The following is a 24,693-nucleotide window of genomic DNA, read 5'->3' as shown; positions in this document are numbered from 1 at the left end:
GGAGTTCATGGAGCAGTGGTTCCGCGATCATGTCGCCCCGGAGGGACTGTCGCCGTTCTTCTGCATGGAGCGGGCACACCGGATCCCTACGGGGAAGCCTAGAGCAGGCCAGCCACCGCGACCATTAATAGCCAAGATCCTGAACTACCGGGATAGAGACATGGTCCTGCAGAAGGCCCGGGAGAAATCGCTCATTGAATATGAGAACCAACGAATCTCACTATACCCGGACTACACAAATCAAGTGCAACGACAAAGGTCATCCTACTTTGAGGTCAAGAAAAAGTTCCAGAAGGCTAATCTCCGGTGCGCCCTGTTATTCCCGGGCCCGCCTCAAGATCATCCACGACAATAAGACCCACTTCTTCGAGAGCCCTACTGACGCAGAGGAATGGTTGGAGTTGATGGGCGTTGAGGTGACACAGGAGGGGGCGTCTGGCAGGTCCGGGAGCGGCTCGGATCGCGGAGGGAGATCTCCACCCGTAACGTCGTTGCAACCCAGGCGACGTAAGCCCTCTATTGCACAACAAAGGGAAGACCAGATGACAGCGGTTAACATGGTGGGCTCTTTCCGAGACGAACACGAACTAATTCACACGGACACGGAAGACAGCGCACCACATTCAGACTCGGAACACAGCGTGATACTGTTCCCAACGGTGACGCCGATAGCGGCGGACGAAATGCTGGACAATGGTCTGGAGTGAGGGCCCGACCCGGAGTGCCCTAAAAACCATTGTCTCCATCTGATATCCTTTTGTTCATGCTTGGCGGGAGGTGGGGATGCGGGGTGGGGGATGCGGGCATTCTGTACTTTGGGAGGCGCTACCTCCTGCAATACTGGGAGGGTGACTACAAACTTAGACATTGTGGGCTCGGCCCTTAATGACTGGACTCTATTGTCTGGCTTTTTCTGGCCTTTTCGAACTGAGACCCCCGAGTATGTATGGAAGGTGTGGGATGCGCGAACAAGGGACCCCTCCCTCCCTCTTTTTTCCCTTTCCCTCCCCTCCCCCTCCCTTGGCTTTCCTCCCCCCCCTTGATTCTCTACTCCCCCAGGGATGTTGTTGGGACAGACTTCCCCGGTGGTGCTGTTGAGCCGACAGCGTAACACTGTTAGACTTGATGGACGAGGTACAAGCTATGCCACCCCCCTATGGCGAATGCACCACTGTTTCGTCTGTTATGTTTTCCATTTCATGGTTCGGCACGGCACTGTTCTTTAGCTGCGCCACAAGAGTTCGGGTTTGGGGTGGGTTGAAGTACGCCTCCTGGCTTATCACTGTTAGAATTTGTGCTGTGGCTACGGGCACAGTCTCTTCCGATATGTATCATCGAATATGGCTGACACTGTAGGGAAGTATAAGCTGGCCACCTGGAATGTGCGGGGACTTGGTGCCATACAGAAACGACACAGAGTGCATGCATACTTGCTCCGACAGCACGCCCACATCGTATTCCTCCAGGAATCTCACCTAATGCACACTGAGACACTCACACTGCGGAAGAAGTGGAGGGGGACTGTGTTCTCTACGACATATTCCGCCTTCTCCAGGGGGCTACCATCTGGGTGAGGTACGGCACTCCCTTTGTTGAACTGGACAGGAAGGTTGACGACCAGGGTAGGTACATCCTAGTGAAAGGTGAATTGGACGGCTCCCTCGTAGTTCTGGGTAGTGTGTATTGCGAGGGTGGGGCGAGCATTGGCTGACTGGGGGGATATCCCTTGGACTCGAGGGGGGGACTGGAACATGATACTAGACGTAGCCCTTGATAGGTCGCACCACCCCTCCAGGCGACAGGTGTCCAAAGAATAGCAGACTCGTTTAGGACATGGATGCAGGGTTGGGGTCTGACAGATACGTGGCGCACACTCTACCCGACACACAGGGAATACTCCTACTACTCCCCGGTTCATGACTTGCATACCCGGCTGGACAGATTCTTGTGTACTAAGTCCTTGGTGGCTAAATGCACGTCCTCCGATTATCTGGCTAAAACCTTCTCCGACCACAGGCCTTTGACACCCGATTTACACTGGGGGAGGGTGCCATCTCCGGTGCCAACCTGGAGACTTAATCCGGCACTGCTGGAGGATGCCCCTTTCCGCACCTCCCTGTCGGACACCCTCGGCGATTACTTTCGAGAAAACTGGGACTCAGCGACCTCTAACTTGGTAGTGTGGGACGCTATGAAGGCTGTGATAAGGGGGGCGGTTATTGGTCAGCTGGTAGGTGCCCGGCAGGAGATCCACAGGAAGCTGTGTGATGTAGAGACTCGCCTACAGACGCTAGAATCGGCGATGGGTGAGACCCCTTATCGCATTGGAGAGTTACGACTGTGTAATATTGAGCACGCCGAACTCTTGGAAACTTTGCGAGTTATTGATTACAAAGACTATCTGAGACGACAACAGGCCGACTCGGACAGATCGGGTGCTTTACTGTCCCGGTTAGTACGAGACAGCCCCGAGACACCAATGATCACACGGATTAGAGATAGCGCGGGTGGGCTGGTAACTACACAATTGGCTATTAATGATGCTTTTAGAGATCACCTTAGCGCGTTATATGCTTCCCCCCCCGTGGAGGACCGTGCGGCGATGATGGACTTTCTGAGAGACTTGCCTTTCCCGGTCTTGTCCCGGGCGGAGCGGACAGGGATAGACGGACCCATCACGCAGCAGGAAATAAAATTAGCCATCCGATCCCTTAACCGGGGTAAGACTCCTGGACAGGACGGTCTGCCGGTAGAGTTTTATCAGTCATATACTGAGACCCTGGTCCCTGTCTTGGAGAACATTTATAAGGAGTTGTATGAACTTGGGTACCTGCCTGAGACGACAATGCAGGCCTCAGTTATCTCAATCCCCAAGCCCGGCCGGGACGCCCTCGACCTTACCAATTACAGGCCCCTTTCAATACTCTCTACGGAGTAAAAAATACTCAGTAAAGCCTTAGCTCTGCGGATACAGTCCCACCTTCCGGTCTTGATCCATTCGGATCAGTGCGGACTTCTGCCAGGGAGAAGTACGTCCCAAAACACGAGGAGACTCCATGCCCTCATGGCCGCGACGCCGCCGACTCTACCTCGGGCCGGCTGTGTCGCTCTGGACCTCCGTCAAGCTTTCGACTCATTATCCTGGGGGTTTATGTTTGAGGTCTTGCGACGTTTTGGCCTCCCCGACTCCCTGATACGATGGATCCGGCTATTGTACACACGCCCGACATCTCGGGCGCGCACGGGTCGACACGTCTCCTCTAGTTATAATATATATCGTGGCACTCGACAGGGCTGCCCGCTGTCTCCCCTGTTGTTTGTCTTGACCCTCGAACCTCTGGCGATCGCTCTCCGGACCGGGATGGCTGAGAGGGGCATCTTCGTCGGTGGCACACCCAATTTGATATCAATCTACGCCGACGATATCCTTCTGTATTTCCGGGACCTGGAGGAGAATCATTCGGCCTTAGCGACCATTTTTACCCCGTTCGCAGATGTGTCGGGACTGGCGATCAACCCGGCGAAGTCGGTGGGGTTTTATTTCCAGGAGGGCCAACGGCCAACCCACATACTATTTGGCACTTCCCAAATCCCGATAGCGCAGGATACGTTTAAATATTTAGGCATACGGGTCTATAGACGGCCGGAGGACCAGATCGATGGAAATATTGGGCGGGCCATTGCTGGCCTTCGGAGTAGTGTGCAATTCTGGACTTCTCTGCCGCTGTCCGTCATGGGTAGGATTGCCATCTCTAAAATGGTCATGCTTCCCCGATTGCTTTATTATTTTGTAAATCTACCGGTTCTCCTCCCACAGACTATTTTTAATAATTTGAATACACTCTTGACCACCCTAATTTGGGGCTCTGGCCGGCGGAGAATAAGCCTAAAAAAACTTCAACTGGGAACCAGGCCTGGAGGCCTGGGTGTACCAGACTTTCGCGGTTATTATTATGCGAGCCAATTACAATGGCTATCGAGATGGATGGCGGGCAGACATCTGCATGAAATCGGCTTTACCGGTGACCGGCTGGCGCGTGGAGAACTGCACTCCCTACTACTTCCCAAGGCCAAAGTGCCCCGAGACTGCCACTCCCTTCTGCATACCGCCCTGATATGTTGGCGAAAAGCTTTGGCATACACCTCGCCTGCCCCATCGTACGCCGACAACATCCCCCTCTTGGGAATTCCAACGCCACAAGGTCGGTTGACGCACAGTAGATTACGGCCTTGGACGGATGTGGGGGTAGACAGAGTAGGCGATTTCTTTGGGGAGGAGGCGTTATTAGACCACGCCTCCTTTGTGCAGGCCACGGGAGCCCCTCCACGACTATACCTCCTACATGCCACGGTGACACACTACATACACACTACATGGGCCCCACAGCGTAGCAAACCGGAGCAACACGAGCTAGTGCACCTATTACATTACATGGGAACGGGAGGTCATCTTGTGAGGTGGTTATACACTGGCATTAGGGAACACGCTGCTATGTCCCTTACTCCCCTCAAGACCACCTGGACGTTGGACACGGGGGAGGATATGACAGATGGGGCATGGAAGGTGGTTATGGAGCACCCTAGACGAGTGTCCAGGAATGTGAAGTTTAAATTTATCCAAGCCATGACACTACATCGGGCATACCTTACCCCACAGAGGCTGCACAGGATGTTTCCTGCCTCTTCCCATTGCTGTCCCCGATGTCATGCGGAGGAGGCTGGCCTTCTCCACATGTTATGGTCCTGCCCACGTATAGACGGCTACTGGGGTCAGGTCCGACACATCCTCTACACTGCCACGGGCATGCGGATACCAGAGGGAGAGCTGCCGTGCTTGCTGGGACATAGGAAAAGGCCTAAGGGACGTAGGGCCCCACTGAAGTTCACGAACTTAGCATTACTACTGGCGGTCAGGACACTGACTATGAGGTGGAAATCTGCACGACCCCCGACTGTAGAGGTCTGGCGGTCCGAGGTACTGAAGTGGGGTAGGGCTGAAGGTACAATACTCAGGAGGGAGGAAGACCGAGGGCTACGAAAACACCCAATAGCACAGGACTGGGAACAGATACTGTTAGAGCTGGAAGACATGACTTTGACGCCCTCCCAGACGGATACCGCGTAATGGGGATGACTGCACAAGGGAGGTGGGTTCACGCATGGAGAATGGCCCAAGGTACGCACAGGTTGGGCGGAGGATGTTGATCACACTTATTCAGATGAGTCAGTTCTCCGAGATCACTAGGCCCGGGGAGATACCATGGCCTCTGCAGAGCTGTCAGGAGACGTACGGAACGGGGTGGGGGGATGGGAGGGATGGAGTCTGGCGACGCCTCCACTTATGGAGTCATAAATGTATACGTGCTGAGAATTGATTGAGCAACGACAGCCTGCCTTTACTTGCAAAGAACTGCCACCCTTCTATAGAGCTGTTCAGGTTGCTGTGGATGATTAGTTTAGCCTAAGTATCATGAGAGGCACTGAGCCAGACGTTTAATGTTGATGAGGAGAGAAAAACAGAAAAGACTGTATAAGATGTGTAGAAAATGTATGCACAACGATTTATCTGGTCGCAGTCATCAATAAAAAGTAAAAAAAAAAAAAAGACAGGCAGTTGTTAATATAGCTCATTATACAAAGATGCTATCAATGGCACAGGAGATCACCTATCATTTTCTGAATGCCAGCATTTAGAAATGTTTCTGTAACCTTATTTTGAACTCACACAGACTTGGTGGAATATAGCAAGAAATGTGCCGGTTAAGGGCCTAATTAGGACTTTAGAGGTTCGTGGACCACCAAACCCACGCTGGTGCAGCGATGTTGGTGCAGCTACTTCTGCACCCGCGGCTTGACTGCTGTATTACGACTCTGGTGGTTGGACTGCCAAGGGACCCACGCAATGGCTGGGAATCCACAATCCCTGAAGGAGGTGCGGCGGTTCCTCACCCCTAGCACTCTCATGGTGCTGCTCATACCATGAAGTGCTGGTGGTGAGGAAATTAAGGGGGCCCAACTGGGCCCTCTATTGCCTCTGGGCCTGGGTATACATGCAGGGAGGCACATGGTGTGCCCTCCCGTGTGCATGCACCCCCTTTCCTGACCGGCGTGGACTGCACAGTCCATGCCATGCGGGAACAGGCTTTGGTGCTCCCATTGTGTTGATCTGCCACACCATGAGGAAACTCTCAATCTGGCGGCAGGTGGCAGGCGGTCAAGTTTGGAAGTGTGGGGGCATGGCACCCCAGCTCACACAGCGTCAAACTTGCAATCAGGCCGTAAGTCTTAAAGCCAAAATCTGAATCTTTTTTCCAGCACCATTCATGAAAGTATTGCGTTTGCAAAGAGTGAATGCAGTTTTATGAAGGCTAATTAAGAGTTGCTACTCTATTATATCAAGAGGGATTGACGATGATGATGTCAACTGCTCGCGCATTTAGGATAAGCCTGTCTACATAATTTGACAAGCTCTTTTAAATGGTTAGGTAGTAGTAAGCAATCTTTTATAAAACTGGTGCATAGCTTGGAATCCTAGTAAAATTTCCATTTGGGACATGCTGAAATCATTTTTTTAAATCAAGTTGTAACATAGCCTTTAAGATTTTGCAGTAAAAAAATGATGGGGGAAAAAGTAGACACAAAAAAATGTTGTGCTAAAAAATATTTACTGAAAAAAGTTAAATGAAAAAAAGTTGATCCTACAAAAAATCATAGCACCTTATAGGGTAAAGGTAAGTTTTAGGAGTAGGGGCACGTAGGAATACTCCTGCTAGAGTGGAGAGGAGCATTTACAGTGAGATGAGGATGGGGGTCTAGTAACGTTTTTAGGATTCAGGGAAGAGCAGCATTCCGGGTAGTTCTTAGGTTCCAGGGATTGGTGGCATAAAAGAGTAATAAGGGTTCTTTTTTCAAAATCAGATAAGGTTAATGTTAAGGTGTTGTTTGAGGTTTGGATGAGTACTAAGGGGCTATTAGGGTACAATTAGGCAAATTAAAGAATGCATGCAATAAAAATTACTTTTAGAATTCAGCATTTTTGGAAATGCCATAACAATATATTGAAGAAGACAACCTTATTACCTCGACAATTTCAACTCTAATGTAGTCTACATTTTAGAAGTCAGTGTGAAGCTAACTGTCTTTAGCAGCCCTCAAATCAGAAAAAGCTTGGCCCTTCAAATTGGTCATCCTTGCTCTCTTTAACCGCCTCCAGCTTAAAAAACATCAACAATGTCTTAGAATTTAGAGAACCTCCTATTGCAAATCTTTATTTTAGGATTGCTAATCATGATGACTGGTGTTCCAGGTTTGGAGAAATTGCTTGAGGGGAAACCTGGCTCACAACAGTTTCTGTAAATGAGAATTTTTTTAAAAGAGCATTTCCTACTAGCGCCTCCTACTCTGTGACCACCCCACAAATATGTAATAAGACCAGGCATCGTCGTTGTGGAAATGGAACGTATTTCATAGTGTTTCGGAGTTCATCACGTTTTGGGGCTAGTTCCCTTAGGCAGACACAGTTCCTGACGCTAATCTTGGTAGCCTCCATAGGTGGGCGTTAATTGAAGTAGTTTTTGACTGTGATTTCAGTTCCTTCCATTATGTTGCTGACCCTTATTTGTTGCACTCATTGATATTCATAATAGCCACCGTTCCTCATAGGCCTGCTTTCATCCGTGGTCCTTGGAAGTGAAGTTTAATATCAGTGTCTGTATAGGTAGCATCTTTTATTTTTGCCACTGCTTCATCACCAAGGCCATACAGTGGCAGAAGCAGCTCTCGGCTCCACATTTTGCATTTGTTCCTTTTTTCCTTTTGTTCCTTTTTTGGTCTTTAGAGTCCACTGTTCTTTTGACTCCATATGGATGCTGCTAAACTGCCAGTTTAGGATTACTGGCTTCTGTGCACACACATTCTTGTGCTTCTCTGAAGCAAGGCTATGCTTATACCCAACAAGTTGCTAGGGGCATGTGTGCAAGGCTGCACACTTGGGGTAATACTTGCTTCCGTCATAATGGTACTCAGAGGACAGTGAGGGCATGGCTTTTGGGGCCATCTTATTGAAGGAACATGGTGACCATGCATGCCAACATTTTGAAAGAGCAACGAGGGACATTCAGAGAATATAAATGAGGGAATTTAATTTCCAGATTAATTTAAAGTAGAATGAAGGCATATTCAAGAGGGATGAAGGTAAAACATGTATTTTGGCAGGCATGGGTAGCCCTCACCAGTGCCTTCCACCATACAAATGGCCTAGCACCTTGCCAGTGGACACCTTCATAGATGCATCAACATGGTACACTGTTATTCTGCTGCTGCTCAGCCTGAATGTATGTGTGGGAGAATGCTGGTGAATGGAATGTCTGTGTGCGTAAGTGTCAGTTGGAGATGGGCTCAGCAGCAGTGAGACTGCTCCCGTTGGGGCTCTCTCCCCTATGCAACTCCTTACTTCAATAAACCTACATAGAAAACTACCTGAATTGGACCTTCTTCATTTTACTACATGGTGTGCATGAGCCTTTGTACTTGTGCCACAGTGATCCATTTTTTTTTGATTTTTCATCTTATCCTTCTAGAAAATTGTCTGCTTATTTATTTAATGCTTTGTTTTTAATTCCTTTTATATTTCGCTTCTTTTCTGTTACAAAGAAGGGGATGTGTTATACTGCTGCTGATCAGCATGAGTGTATGTGTGGGAGAATGCTGGAGAATGGAATGTTCGTGTGTGTGAGTGTCAGTTGAGGATGGGCTGGGCAGCAGTGAGGATGCTCCTGGAGGGGCTCTCTCCCCTATGTAACTCCTTACTTCAATAAAGCCACATAGAAAACGACCTGGATTGGACTATTTTCCTTTTACTACATAAACTGAATCCAATTTTGTGGTCCACCTATTTCAAGTTCTGCACACATTCGCAAAGGATAATTAATTGACCATTTTGACCTCCAGATATGGATATTTAATTGAAAAGGTCAGTGGAGCATGATAAAGTGGGGTAACACGGGCACTCTTTTTGGGATTTGATTACCTGTTGCATTGTGCCGGGGTGCTGAATCACTGATTCCGGCCAGTAATTGCACCCATGCGCCATGGAAGTACAAGTGTATATGCAGATTCCCCTTCTGTGTGAATGTGGCTCACATTTACCACCTGTGCTGAAGAGAAAATACGAAAGATTTATGTGAATATTGTCTTGACTAGTGTAATGGACTATGAGCAAGTATTTCAGAAAAAAATACAGACTAGAAAAGTGCATGCAATTACCTCTAGACTTTCATTGTGGACAGGAAAATATATATTTTTTTTTAATGTAGACCTCTGCATTGTTTCTCTTCCAATTTGAGCTGAGATTTTTAAATCCTACTTTTAACCAACTCATTCCTTGAGGAAATGCTTTGTTCTATATCTCCAACAGTATTTATACCCAGAACATTTGCCGATGGCTCAGTTCTGTTCATCATGCAGTCTGGCATTCACTTTTGTGGAAGATCCCTTGATAAACTGGGTGAACAAATAAAGCTTTCAAAGATCCAAAAATCCAAAAGTAAAGTTTACTCTGTAACAATTTTTGTTCTACATGAATTTTGTCTTGTGTGCAAGTACGTGATATTTGTATAGCACACACGTAGCCAAAAGACAGCCGAGCACTATACAGAGTGAAAGGCAAGTATGCAGTCATAGTGATTGCAGGGGAAGTTGGTGTCTGAAAGTTAAAGAGAAGGGCTAGTTTATTGCAATATTGACTTCTTTAAAATGGTGTATCTTCCACTCCGTCCTGAACTGGGACAGGATAGGGTGGTCCTGCAGTGGTGGCTCCTCAGCTAAGGTTGCCCCACTGCTTTGCAGCAGTGAGAGAACGAAAATATAAATTGTTAATATTCTGATGTTATTATGATTTTATTTGTTCCTGCTGCAGCAGCATGTGGGCGGGCAGGGCTGTTTTGCTCACAGAGCAGGGCAAGGGAGGCAGTGGTGGGAGACCTGAAGTGTGCATGACGCTTTGGCAGCCATCTAGGGCTAGCCACACAGTCATGTGCACTTAACATGTGCTCCACACAGGCTGCATTACAACCTGGGTGGAGAACATGCCCAGGACCCCAGTACCTGTCTGAGCACCGAACTACGGCGCTCAGACCAATCACAACGCTGTATTGCAGTGTTGTGATTGGCTTAGGGGAGCCAATCACAACGCTGCATTGTAGTGTTGTGATTGGCTCCGGGGAGGATGGCTGCTTCCTGTTAGCTGATGTGGAGGAGAGTCGATATGGGAGAGCGGCGAGGAGGTAAGTGTCTTTTTTTACACCACTTACCCACTCGTCCCGCCACCCCAGATCCGTACTGGCCGCCCCTGTGGTCCTGATAGATACAAGAGTGTTGTTTCTGATCATAGTTCATAAATAGGGATGGCTATTTGCTGTTTTTGCCTCATTGGTCCCTCATTTCTCTCTGATGATATTTCCTTTTGGCAATGTGGAAGTTTTGTAGCGCCAAAATCAGCTGCTGTTTAGTGAGTGCTAAAGACTTTTATCACTGCCTTCACTGCAATATCCCCGTCAGAATCCAGAGTTGTGAGGGTCTAACAGATCACGTTCAATATAACAAAAATCTTTCCAACGCCCACCTAGCAGGCAGGTGACCAAAGCCCATAGACTACAGTGAAAGCCTGCTGAGGATAAAAGAACGCTTTATTACATAAGGCTTTCCAGTGGTGCAAAAAACGGTAGCAAATCTATCTTTACTTATTATGTTGCAAGTAGTGGTACTTATGAGGTTTGCTTCAAAGTGAACATTTAAGCAGCAACTAACTACACAATATTTTGATTGTCTTGTAACAAGAAAAATGATCGAACTCATTATTCTATTATTTCGTAATCAAAAAGATTGAGTTACTTTGGAGGTAAAACAAGTGTATTTATTTTATTGTTATGAAAGCAGCACATACTTTATAAAATCACTGTGTTGCGTTTTTAATGAATTGTTCATTCATCAGGCTTTCTTAAATTCGCTAATAATCTGTACAATGATTCGCAAAGATGTCCTTTATTTTTTCGCCGTTTCAAAACTCCTCATAAAATATGGAGAGAAACAAGTCTGTTTGCTGCATTCCTAATATGCAGACATAGACTGCTTAATTTGAATTATATATGGATATTTTATATCCGAATAAAGACCATTTGACTTGACTTGACTTGAATTATAGTCTCTTTTAGCGTGTATAAATGCAGAGTTGTAGTTTTTCTCATACTTTAAATGAGATATTGACAATAGCAATGTACTTGCTTTCACAATCAGTCACTGGTAAGAATAATGTTATGGATGGTGAACCTCATCCACTCTGCCAGGGCTTTAAATGGGATGAAAAAACTGAGGTGGGGGTGGGGGAAGGGGGGTCTCTCAAAGGGGCGAGGCCAATGTAATTAAGGGTGTATTTTAAAAACGCGTAAGCTAAAAATCTGTGCTTAGCATAGTGTGCCTCCCGACTTGTATTTTGCTGTTTCTGTTATTGCATACAGATATATGACACAACAAGTGACATCATACCTACAACAAGTCGGGACTATTGGCCTTGTCAATGATTGTTAGTTGCATAAGATAAATAAGCAGCAGCTATGGCTTGTATATAATATTGAAAAAACTTCCACTTAAAGCCCTGGTGGCACCATGACAATGCTGCTGCTCCTGAGTTTCAAAAAGAGAATGGCAATCCAGAGAGATAATGACTCTCTTTAAAGGATTTCCCTTCCCTACCAAGCTCACCGGGCATGACGTCATGCCGTAACTTCTCCACAAGTGAGAAGTGAGCAGTGTGAGCATGCGCACATTGACGTGCCTGCTGTCACTGCAGTCTGGAAAAAATGGACCGCCTGTGCCAGGGAACAAAACGGAGCCTAATGGAGACCTATTTTTGAGGTCCCCTTTAAAAATCTGCCGGTGCTCAGCACCAGTGAGACCCAGCCCACTTAAAGCCCTGCAGTCTGCACCATCAGAAATAAATGCCAAGCTGCTCCCGGCCTCTGAGCACACTCAAAGGTAAAGCCTTACCCACTTTCCAAAAGCACACGTATGTGCATACCCACACATGTTCTCTAACAACATAGATAAATAATACAGGACATGGATAAAATTGATTAAGGGTAAGCCACAGGAATGTTTGGGTTTCACTCTTTTAAGGAAGATCTAACTTGTTTTGCATTGCAGCATTTATATAGTACACACTTACCCATTATGTTGGGGCACCGACATGCCTGCTTACATGGGAAGCAAGTTCCACTGTGTAGGGTGTGTGTTTGGAAGAGCGTTGTCTTGTTTTTGGTCCTGTGTAGGAAGTGTTTTACCTGTCATGAATGATAACCACTACAGTGTGGTTGTCTTGCTATAGGACGCAGTGCTCAGCAGTGTGTTGGATGAAAAGATGAAAGAGAGGCACGCAGTTTATGGTTCTCAGTAAGCTGACCCCTTTGAACTGCTTTGCAGGCCCCTTTATGCAAATTCTTATGCTCATAGTTTGCTTAGCTGGTTGTTCAACCTGCTATTTTGTTAAAATGATTCTGAGCAGGCATGATTGGAGTGAGAAGCAGTGAGGACATCTGCTGAGATGGACATGTTACTATCATCCCTTATCGGAATGTCATTTTGAGATTTAAATATGCCAGGGGCGGTTCCTTCGTAATGGCAGAGGTGCGTTTCACCCATCTGGCTTCAAGGCTTTGGATCGTTTTACCTCAATAGCTAAGGCAAATCTCCAACCACTTGCTGTTCAGGAGGGAAATCAAAACTTGGCTTTTCACTAGATAGGATCGTGGTCATCCCTCTCAGCTTGTTGCCTTGCACAGCGCCAAGACGCCTCGGCATTAGTGCGCTTTATAAATACCATCACTCACTCACTCACTCAGCGTCGCCCACCAGCCCATGCCAGCAGATGATAAATAAAATGACAGTAACACAGTTATTGTCATTTTATTTATGCTGTCTGTCTGAGCCCTGCAATAACTATAGGGCGGGGCAGGCCGGGCATGTCAGGAAGGAGGAGTAGAGTGAACTAGGCTGTGTTACACTGCAGGGTTGGAGAAAGGCACAGGCTCCAATGCACCGTCAGGGCAGCAATTGAGGCCGCTAAGACCAATACTGGTGCTGCTTTAATGTGAGAGCAGCGTCTGGATTGGGTGTGGAGCTTGTGCCCTGAGGGCCTATCCCCTTCCAGGCCCGACGCTAACAAGAAGAGCCGCGAGGCAATCGTCAGCAGGAGCGGTGCTGCAGGTCATTAAATTAAAAATATATATATATTATCCCCCCCCCCCACTAACACCCTGCCCACCTCCCGTGGCCACTGAAATAGGCGATTGTAGTATGTAGTTATAGTATGCAGCCAGTCGGGTCCTGCACTAGTAGACTCCATTAACGTCCTCAGATCATAAATGTACTTTAAACACTAGGCTCACTAAAAGAAAGATTTCAGGAAAGTAAAAAAAATAGCTCCTTTTTTCTGTTTTCAATACTCATGTTGATTTGAAAACAGCAATATGATGCATGGAGTGTTTGCTATAATTAGGCTAATCAGACGTGCTGGGATGTGGGTGCCAAGAAATGCCAGCTCATTGACAATACTGTCTGGTGGATTTCCAAAGTTGATCGTGCCAGACTCTAATGATGAGAGCAAAGGAGGAGAGGCTGGAGGCAGAAAATATGAGCATTAACATATACTGGAGCACCAAACTGTAAGCATTGGTTTGTACACCAAAGCTACCTACGACGTTTGTGGACTCTATTTACAAACAAAAGGCCAACAGATTCACTTACATGATTCGAGTGGGATCTAGTAGTGGTGAAAAATATGTATTTAGAAGTGCTAAACACCTGACTGAAAGGCAGGAAAGTCTTGTTAAAGAAGGGCAGCTGGGGTGTGTGAACAGAGGCTCTAAGTACATTTCCTAATACCTCTTTAAAACATAAAAACACACAAGAGCATGTAGTGTCCATTTGCCTTCCTGTCCCACTCAACCTTTGCCCCTTCCCAAAAATAGAATAGCTGTCCCACAGAGGACCAGTGGCATTTCTTCTCATCTCACATTCCCTTTACAGAAGATATATTTTGACCTTGTTGATAACCCACCAACCATAGGCAGGGCTAGCCATGCACACCTCTTCAGCGTCAGGCAACACACGGGAGATAGTGCGCTTTACAAATAAACATAGCCTGACCAATGCTCCAAATAGATTAAAAGTAAGTAATTGAAAACAACTTTTCTTCAAATAGTAAGGATGTGTGTTAGACCTGGCTTTTCCAGCTGGTTTATCCGCAGACTTTTTGCTTTTTGGCCTCCTGTTTTGGACCCTGTTTTTGTTGGTTTTAGGACACTGGGCACTTTACCACTGCTGTTCAGTGCTAAAGTGCATATGCTGTCTGTGTAAATTTTGTTTATGGATTTGTGATTCCATGATTGGCATATTTGATTTACTGGTAAGTCCCTCCTGTATAGCGCACTGTGTGCCCACGCCCTGTAAATGAAATGCTGCTAGTGGGCCTGCAGCACTGATTGCGCTACCCACATGAGCAGCATGTAAATGTAACTCAGACCTACCAATGAGGTGTCTGTGCGCAGTTTGGTACTGCCATGTCAACTTGGCAAGGGCACCCACTTGCCAGGCCCTAACCTTCCCTTTTCTTACATGTAAGGCACCCCTAAGGTAGGCCCAAAGTAGCACCATGGGCAGGGTGCAGTGTATGCGAAAGGTAAGACATGCACTGAGGTGTGTGACATGTCCTGATAGTGAAATACAGTGTATTTCGTTTTTCACTATTGAAAGGCTATCTGTCCCATAGGATAGGATGGGAGTATATTTATACCATCTTATAAATATAACTTCCCATTGAGACAAGATAGGAAGATAGAGTTTAGAATGCCTGAATATAAAAATGCATCTTTTAGTAAAGATGATTTTTATATTGTGTGTTTGAAAATACCACTTTTAGAAAGTGGGAATTTTCTTGCTTAGCCATCATGAGTGCCTCTGCTAGTTTGTAGATTGACTGTCTGGCTTTGGGGTGAAAGGGGCTGGGGATGTGCATTCTCTCAGGCAGCCACTTAGGGGGGTGTTGATGTGCGTCCTGCCTTTCCTGAATGAATCAGGGCTGGGCGGAATAGACTTGAGCTGCATTTATAGTAGGGGGAGGAGATTTCCTTTACACCTGAATGGGTGTGGTCTGCTTTGGACAATGCTGTCTCCACCTCTTGCCAGGAAGCTGTACCAGACAGAAATGTTTTGACTAAGCACACAGCCTCTCTGACAACAGAGAACAAAGAGAAATGGACTGTAAACTTTGGGGCTCAGAACCCTGAACTTTAGATCACTTTGGGAATTCAAGAGGAACCTCTGCCAAGGAGAAGAGCTGGGAGAAGCTGGAGGAGAAGTACTGCCTATTTGCTGTGTGCTGTCTGGAGTTTTCCTGCAGTAGCTTTTTCTGCGAGAGGAACTGTGTGTGTATCCTGCTTGGGAGAGGATGTAGACTTACAGCTAGAGCGTTCGACCTTGAAGCTGTGGAACTAGGTCCAAGTCTCTGCAAGGACGCGATTCTGGGCAAATCACTTAATCTCCCTGTGCCTTACAAGAATGAATGTGTCCATCTGTAATGAAACTGGTGCTCATGTAAAGCACTTTGATACATGATGTCTCGTGTATAGTTCGCACTATATAAAACACTAATAAACAAACAAAAAAAGGGCTTGTGGTAGACAAGCTCCGCCGGTTCCACCAGACCTGCTAAAACCATACGTTCCAAACCGTCTCCTGCAGTCAGATGACCAAGGGTTAGTATGTACCCCCAGAGTCCTAAGAGCCAGAGCTATAGGCGTTCTTTCAAAGTTTTAGCGGCCAAACTATGGAACTCCCTTCCGATTGCTATTAGAGGGCTCCAAGATCACCTAGCTTTTCGGAAAGCCATAAAGACCTGGCTCTTCCTGGCATAACTTTTCTCCTTTTCCTGGGTTGTCACTACTTACTGGTGTTTTGGGTAGCGTTGGGATGCCCTGTCGCTAGGGCAGCTATGTGCTGCACAAATCCGCTAATAATAATAATAATAATAATAATAATATCTATCTATCTATCTATCTATCTCTCTATCTATCTGTCTCTATCTCTGCTTTTCTGTCTACTTATCTATATCTGTGTCAGTCTGTATCTGTCCACCTATCTTCTTTGTATCTTGGTCTGTATCCATGTTTGCCTATCTGTGTATGTCTGTAAGCATCTATATCATCCCTATCTAGAAGAGAGTAAATCTCTTCGGAATATCAAACTATAAAACAGATCAGATATTTGTGGATTTTGATATAGTGCCATGGCTTTGTGCTCGATTGCCAATGTAGCCATTTCCTTTTATTGTCAAAATCTGACCCGGATCTCATCATAATTGTGGAAAGAGCAGATAATTCAGTTTCTGTAGAAAGCTGTCTGTAAAAAGTTTGTGTACATTCATTCGTTAAGAAATGCGAGTGGCTGGGATTGTTCATTAGCATAGAGTGTGAGAGGGAAGGCTTTTACACTTGTTGAGATGTGAATACAATGGATTTCATGATGCACTCAGAGGTGAAGGAAGGTAGAGATATAAAGGTTCGTATTTTCCATAATTTGTCCTTGAAAGCCTTTGGTTCTTTTTGTGGACTTTTACCTTTAGGTGGATAAAAACCCTGAACTGGAATACAGAAAAGCGCATTCCAAGTTCATGTAGACGTGTGTGGATTGGTTAGGTAGTTGCCAAGGGGTGTGATGTCATATGGACTGAGCACAAGTGTACAGTTCCAAGGTTCCCATATAAGCCTTACTTCAGCATTGGTGAGCAGTGCACAAGTGCACCTAGTCCATCAGGACTCAGGCAGGTCCAGTTGCAGCAGGTCAGCTGGGCAGTTGCAGCAAGGCTTCTGAAGCATGTTGTGTATCAGTTGTCCACATAGGAGGTCCACCAAGTGACGCCTGTAGCCACTCTAGTTAGCCTGGGATGAAGACAAGCAGACCCAGTCTTCCTTCTCAGATAGCAAGGCAATGCTTCAAGCAGCAAGACCGTCCTTCTTCTATACTTTCCACAGGTCCAGAAGAAAGGCTCTGAATGTCCAAAATGTATGCCTGGTACCAGCCTAATTTTGGGGAGACTCCCTGTCCTACCCCTACATCTGGTTTTGGAAAGTGTTTCTCCTTCCTCTCAGGGATCCAACCTGTCTGGGGTGACAAAAGACTGGTCAGGCTTGGTGTCAGGTTCCTTTGTGTTTGCCGGAGGAAAGGCCAGTTGAAGTGTGAGTGGGGCTGGGTACAACTGTTTCCCCCCCCAGTCATTTTGCCAGGATTATCAATTCTGTCCCCACCTAAGCCCCTTTTGCGCTACTGTCTGTAAGCGATACACACACCCCAACAGCGGAGCCATTCACAGCCATAAGGCCCAGGTGCACTGGCAGAAGGCATAAATGGTTGGAAAAAGAAAATTCCAAATTTTCAAAAGGGGAATTTTCAGAATTATGACTTAAAATCCAAATTCACTATTGAAGGGGATTTTACATTAAAATCTATTTGAGTGCAAACAGCATATCTCTATCTGCTCCCAATCTGAAGTTATTGCTTATTAAATGTAATAAGGAAACTCAGTGTTAGTCAGTGGGAGAGCCAGGCCTTACAGCAGTGAAAAAAGACTTGAGCTTTTCACTGCCAGGAAATGTAAAACGTAAGTACACTTCCAACTTTTTAAATACGAAGCACCCTGCCCATTCAGCCGTTAGGGCCTACCTTAGGGGTGACTAATATGTATTAAAAAGGAAAGTTTAGGCCTGGCAAAATTTTACCAGGTTGAAATGGCAGTTTAAAACTGCACTACAGGCTATCATGGCTGGCCTGAAACATGTTTTAAAAGGCTACTTTAGTGGGTGGCACAATGATTGCTGCAGGCCCACTAGTAGCATTTAATTTACAGTCTCTGGGTACATGCAGTACTATTTAATAGGGACTTAGAAAGTAAAATTAATATGCCAATTAGGTGTAGCCAAATGTTATCATGCTTGAAGAGGAGAGTGCAAACACATTAGCACTGGTTAGTAGTTGAAAAGTATAAAGTCATTTAGCCAACAACACAAATCCAGAAAAAGAGGATGGGTGAAGGCAAAATGTCAGCGGAAATACCACTCCAAGATATACACACCTAATACCTCCCAACTACAGCTTCCATCAGCACAAGGGACTCAAATGTACGTGTTATGTAACACAGCGTGCCATTGCAGGGAGATGGGAGGGTGGGAGGGAGTGGATTTAAAACAACGTGTGCTGATGCCCGTCAACAATGACAGGGAAGGGGCCAAGTGGGTTCGTTGCTGGCATTTACCCATGATGAAGTCAATTGGAGGTATTTGTGTGTGTCTGGATTGTAGGCACAAGCGAGTTGCAAACATCGGGGCTAGGCAAGTTTTAAATTGAACGTGTGAGTACAAAACAAATGTGACACCAAAACAATTAGTATGAAAAAGAACTGGTCATCTAATATGCCTTTTGGCCTGATGGATTGACGCCTAATAGCAACATGAGGACTCTCAAAGGATAAACGGCCACCTTACTTTTGCAATTAATGTCAGTATTACAATATATTGTTTGCTATCTTACATGCATAGATGTGTTGTTTGTTCACAACTGAAATCATAATCATGGTACTATAATTCTATGTCCTGATGACTTGAGATGTTACAGCCCAGGGTTAGTCTCATTAATGTTTTTTGTCTAGCATTCATATATTTATTGTCTGCTATCAACAGGAACCATGATGACAATATTACAACTGGCACAATTATGACCAGTTTATGATTTTGAAAAGGTGAGTATTGAATTTTTCAACTTCACATTTTATTTTTTAAGCGTGTGGCTACAGCGAAGTACCTCCCCTACCTGTGTACAGGAAATACAACTAAACCCAAAGTAGGATAACTCGGTGTGCATAAAGATCACACTATCTAAGTGTGCAGTGCTCTGCTCAACATTTTTAATGTTTAATGGGCATGATACACACCTAATATGTGTGTATTTGCTGTATCCATTTAAGGGTGGGGAGCACGCTCTTCTATTAAGATCCATAAAATGGCTTCTACTGAGTAAGCATTAATTATTTATCATAATGTTATGTTTACAACACAGGTGGTGAAAAGAGTGGTGCAGTTACCAGGTAGGACAGCCTTTAGTCTCTTGTGTTGCATGTTAGGGATTGCACATATAATAGGGACCCTATAGCACAGAAAAAGGCAGATGACTCAGATGAAAAGGAAGATGGCCAAAACATTCAAAACATGTAGACAAATGATAATGGATGCATGAAACGTTACTTTCTTTAGTCACCCAGCACTTTTATTGTTAAAGTGAAATCTTTGGGGTATACCTGTAGGCATTTTTAATCTTATCTGAATCCCACTATTCATCCAGTTTAATTTATCTCGGAACTTCTGTGCATGGTTAAGTCAGTCTAGGCGGAATTCACCTACCTAGATGTGGAGAGATTACCGATGATGAAGCATGCCACGAAAATTAGTGGGCGAGGTGTCCTCTTCCAATATTTATTACTTTTGTGACATATCTGGAGGACATGAATTTAGTTTCCATTTTCTAATATCTGTGTACCATTAGTGTAGTGAAGATTCGTTAATTACTTGTTAATTTACAATTTTCACATTAAGTGTCCTAGCACCGAATTGTACTCATCAGATATTACCATCTGCCTTGTAAATCAGTTGGGACCATATAAAAACAAGGCATCCATCTCATAGTTCCAAAGTTTTGATTTACTGGCTACTTTTTTTGCAGGTTTATATAGCATGAACTTGACCCAGAGGTGTTGTTGCGGTTTACATGAGCACCAGTTAAATTACACAAGGACATATTCATTTTTTAATAGGCTAGGGGAGATTAAGTGATTTGCCCAGAATCACAGGATTTGAGACAACGCCAAGACTCAAACCAGATTCCTAAGTGCCAAAGTCGGCAGCTCTAGCCATTAGACCACATCCTCTCCTACTACTGTCATGGGAACTCCTTTTTGATGAGTTTCTAACATCCTTTTTGAAGTGTTTCCCTTGTACAAAAAAAACTCAGTTGACGGTATCATTATAATTTAATTGCAGCTGCCTCCTCAGTTGTCTACTCTTTGTAACCATCAAATTAGAAGCATACATCCATCCCAGCTTTCTTAGCATTCTGCTACTTAGCACAGATTGGTGAGTTTTTATTCCATTTGTTAGACCTGGCATTCTTGGCATGTTTCCCCTGGCTTTTTTGCCTTCTGACCTCTTGTTTTGCTTACTTAATTTTTGTTGGCCTTTGAATTCTGGGCACTTTACCACTGCTAACCAGGACTAAAGTGCATGTGGTCTTTACCTAAAATGTGTTAATATTGGCATATCAACTATTGCCATATTTCATTTACTTATATGTCCCTATTAAGATGCACTACATATGCCCAAGGCCTCTAAATTAAATGCTACTAGTGGTCCTGCAGCACCACTGATTGTGCCACCCACTCAAGAAGCCCTGTAAATGTGTCTCAGGCTTGCTATTGCAGAACCTGTGTGTACAGTTTTAAACTGCCATTTCGACCTGGCAAGTTAACCCTCTTGCTAACACACACAAGCAGCTCCTGCCTTAGATGTTCTCCCAATGAACTCTAGGCTTCTTACTTGGTCAGGATGTTGTGCTTTCCCTCTGCCCTATCCTGAAAGATGGGGGTATCCAAAGATTTGGGGTAGATGCCTCACTCACTTATTGTGACATGCTTCATCATTGGCGCCTATCCCCACCCGTGTAAGGTGATACTACCTGGGCGGACTCAACCATAAATGGAAGGGGAGTTCTTAGATAAAGTAAAACTGGATAAGCAGGGATCCAGATGAGTGATATGTTAAAAATACCTCAAGGTATACCCAAAGGCTATGCTTTTTTCAGAGGGTACCCGGGGTATGGATAAAAGATTTGAATTTTTGGGGTTTTACTGAATTCAATCGTTCAGTTGTAGTCCTGTTACTGTGCAAACACGTTTCAGCCCTCTCAAGGAGCCCACATGGGTCTGGGGCCTTCAACAGGGCTATATTTATTGTATCCCTGCTTCTTTATTTTGCATGCACACCATGCACATACGTGAGGCCTAATGCTCTCACCTGTCTTGGTTTTGGCTTCAGCGGATTTTCCACTGTTTTTACTTTTCAAGGGGCATGCTGTTCAGGCGGGAGGTGCCGTCTTGTAGTCTAACATTGTTTGGCTACAAGACAGCACCTCTGAAGACCGGTGAGAGCATTAGGCCTCACGTATGTGGGTGAACAATAAGGAAGCAGGGATACACTAAATATAGCCCTTTTGAATATGCTCTAGGATTGGGCACAATCTCATAAAATATATATCATCTTAATGATTGGCCTCATTTGTCCATACAAGGACATTGACTCATTGACTAACATTGGATGTAATTGCTCATTGACTAACGTTTCATGTAAATGCATGTAGTTCTATAAGCCAACCTCTTCTTGGTATGTGCTTGTGCTTGCAAGTGATATGTGTCTAAAGAAAATATTGACGCCATTCTAATGCTTGTTTCATACTACTTGTGCCTCTGAGGCAGGAGATGGAATGCCAAGGAGTGAAAGTAAGAATCTATAGATGGTCATCCGTAAACAACAGCATACGCAGAGGAATGGCATACAGAAGTTCTGAGTGTTACTGAGACTTTATGTCACAACAGCGGCTCTACAATATCAACTGCCAACCTGTCGTCGAGGTTCCCATACAAAGGGAAGTATAGATTAGGTTAACCTTCATTCCAAATCGGTTTATTTTGATGAAATGATGGTAATCAGTGTTGTGTAGTCTGTTTGAGTACCAGTGAGTATGTAAAAATTGATATTATGGTAGAACACCCTTATTGATGGATATAGTCATATTTGAAAAGAGATTGTGTATGATACACCCCAAAGATATTTTTTTTGGACCCAAATGAAGAAAATCTGAAAGGCGAACCAGATATATATGCAAAATCAGCTGCAATTCTTCTCATCTAAGAGAAATATTGCCAATAAACATGGTGTCAGGCAGGGTCTGCAGTAATGGACAATGTGATAAGAACCTGCCCTAAAGTCTGTGCTTAGAATGTTTTTTTTAAAGAACAAAGATTGTTGAGGCCTTCTGCTAGTCACCTTTAGCAGAAGGATGAAAGCACTTTCCAGACTTCACACTAAAAACTCAATAGCAATAATTATACTTTTCAAAGGAAACAAGCATTGGCAAAGCCAATAAGCCTCACCAATGCAAGAGCTATTGGCTTTGCCAATGTGTTTCAGTATTATTGTACAACAGTGTGGCTGCTGTTCAGTATGGGTAAACGTTAGTGGTGTGGAATGGATTGGAGTGGCATGGAGTGGTGTGGGGTGGTGTAGAGTGAAGTGTTGTCGAGTAGCATAGAATAATGTGGCATGGAGTGTCCTGGAGTGTCATAGAGGGAATAGAGTGGAGTAGAGGGAAGGGCATAGAGTGGAGGGGCATAGAATTGAGTAATTTTGTGGAGTGGATTGGAGTGAAGTTAAGTGGCGTGGAGTAGCATTAAGTGGCATACAGTGGACTAGAACGTCATAGAATGGAATGTCTTGGAGGGAGAAGAGAGCTGTAGAGTGGAGGAGTGTAGTGTTGTGGGGTCGGATAGACTGTCATAGAGTGATGTGACATAGAGTGGAATGTAAAAAAAAAGACATCAAGTGGATTAGAGTGAAGTGGAGTAGCATAGAGTGGAGTAGATGGGCTTAGCGTGTCCAAGAGTGCAATAGATTGGAGTGGAGTGGGGTGCCATGCCATGTAGTGAAATGAGGTGTCATGAAGTGGTGTAGAGTGTCAGGCATGTCGTAGAGTGGATTAGAGAGGCTTAGAGTTGAAGGACATAGAGTGGAGTAGAGTGTTGTAGAGTCGAGTGGTGTAGAGTGGAGTAGCTTGGTGTGGAGGATGCATGGTGTCATAGCACACTGACATTGCATACAACACATTTTCATTTGAAAAGACCATTACATTTGCAGAGACATTTTATTCATAGAAATGTATACTGAGCGCAAATGATAATAAGTGAAAATTTCATCACCTAGTGGATTGATTTGTTTTGATCATATCAAAATATTTGTTTCCACCACTCTTCAAAATTGCAAAAAAGTGAATCATTTGTGCTTTCCTAATTCTGATATATTCTGACATATCTGCTCAGCTAATTTACAGACATTTAATTGTATTGTGCTAGAAAAAAAAACCTTTCCTTTCACAACAAGATTGTCACAACTTCTCTCACTTTGAAGTCAGCAAAAGAAAAGTTAACACCAAACTCCCTCAGAAGACAGAGCCTGACATTCGACCTCTGTCTTTAAATGCACAGCAAATGTGACAAAGTAAGAACAAGATTGAAAATCTTGTTTCAGAAAGTGAGTACTCATGGAAGAATACAGTACATAGGATATGTTCCACTGGAGAGACAGACTCCAGCTGAAAAGCTTAAAAGAAATAAAGCCAACAAACAGAAAGCAAGCAAGTCTAATTGATAAAATACTCAGTCAGTGGTAAACAATGGGCAGAATGCATTCCCAGGGAAGCTTTCAGAATGCTCCCAAGAAGTCGTTAGCAAACCAGACAGCTAGCTGAGCTGGTTGGTAGGCTTTGACCTAAAAAACATGACTGCCCAAGAAAGCTTGGCAGAAAAGTTATTTTAGTTTACAACATTTTAAAATGTATAGTGCTATAATGCTGCAATGTATACATTTGTATAGAGCCAACAGAGTTCTGTGACATTACACACTACTCATGAAGGAGTCACTTTCTCTGGATGTCACATAATTCTGTGGTTGCTCTGTATCACCTAATGAAATGAATATGCATATTCTATTCTGTAAATAACCTGCTTATTACATTACCCCAACAAAATATTCACTTCTTAAGTACACAAATGGCAGATGATGCTAACAAACTCGCTCCACGGTACTCATTTTATGAACCTGTGTGATGTATAACCTCAGTAAATGGCTTTTGGCCCACTACATAACACACCACTTAATTACTCTTTACTTAACAGAAAATACATTTTAACCAGCGCAGTGATTCGTCTTATAAAGTGTTACATACAAAGGCTTCTCTTCATCATCCTCCGTACACCCCTTGAGCTGGAAAACGAAAAAATAGTTTTGGTAAAATTTGTTATGAGCCTGGCCTCAAGTCACGTGTTTAATGAAAACATTTTTTTTAAATCTCTTATTGTATATCTACATACATAACAGTTATCTTTGACTCTACGTGGCCCATATGGATGTACATCTTAAATCCGTTCATCCCGAGCCCTGACCCACTGCAGAGGTTTATGGGTATTGCGCAGCTCTGCAGTGCTGGGGTCAAGCTTGGTTGCACACAGATGCTCCTCCAGAGCGAAAGGGCCACGGGGAATTCTCATTATCTCCGAGAGCTGGCCTGGGTATGCATTGTTAGCACATCTTGCTGCCTTCAATTTTATTGAGCTGTGCAATTCTGTTTAATTTAGTCCTTATGTGTGTGTGTATTATATTACCGCAAGCATGGCTGTACCTGGTCGTCTGTCTCTCTGCCTGCCCCAGTGAGCGCGTTTGCCTGCGTGCATTAAAGCAGCCGAAGCTGCCATGGCGACTGTCCTCGCCAAGC

Source organism: Lissotriton helveticus, chromosome 4_1 (assembly GCF_964261635.1).
Source record: "Lissotriton helveticus chromosome 4_1, aLisHel1.1, whole genome shotgun sequence".
Lineage (NCBI taxonomy): Eukaryota > Metazoa > Chordata > Amphibia > Caudata > Salamandridae > Lissotriton > Lissotriton helveticus.
Note: the sequence above shows the minus strand (reverse complement) of the source record.